General features: G+C 44.6%; 1 long non-coding RNA gene across 2 annotated transcripts in view; it reads left to right on the forward strand.

The window, feature by feature from the left end:
- Positions 1-579, forward strand: part of LOC119585129 — a 30,004-nt gene that overhangs the window by 25,782 nt on the left and 3,643 nt on the right. The gene's annotated exons all lie outside the window — the stretch shown is intronic.

Here is a 579-nt window from a genome sequence, read left to right on the forward strand (position 1 = left end):
GGGCCATTACACACAGAAAAATGTCTAGAATTTATCACATCTTAATCAATATTTGTCGGGTCTGAAAGAGATATTTGTTGTACTGATAATTAAAAGATAATTAAAAGGATAATGTGAGTAAATGCATAGTTACGTGAATACACACACACACAAAAAAAGATAAAACGCCATATGCAGAAATGCATACAGTCAACCATTATGTCTAATAAACTGATGTTTCTTCACTGAGTCCGTTCTCTCCTGCGCTTCTCTTCCCCATTCGATACTTTTTTCTGGCTTCTTCCCCGCACTGATAAACCAGGGTAAACCAGTCAGTCTCCTTCCCCCAAAGTGGGCCACGGGTTTCCCCTTCAGGGTGGGGTCTCCCCGGGGTAAAACGCATCCCGCGACGGGCTTTACCCATGGGAAGACGTCCTTTTTGGGAACGAGGAACCAGTTCTGTCCTTTTGTCTCTGCATCCGTTGACGCGAACAGTTACGGGGGTTCAAGGTGAGGGCGTTTGTCGACGTTTGTGATGAGTTAAGGAGAAAGATCATGATCACGATAACAACACAGCGATGGCGAAAGGTAAACAACGCC

Source organism: Penaeus monodon, chromosome 19 (genome assembly GCF_015228065.2).
Source record: "Penaeus monodon isolate SGIC_2016 chromosome 19, NSTDA_Pmon_1, whole genome shotgun sequence".
Taxonomy (NCBI): domain Eukaryota; kingdom Metazoa; phylum Arthropoda; class Malacostraca; order Decapoda; family Penaeidae; genus Penaeus; species Penaeus monodon.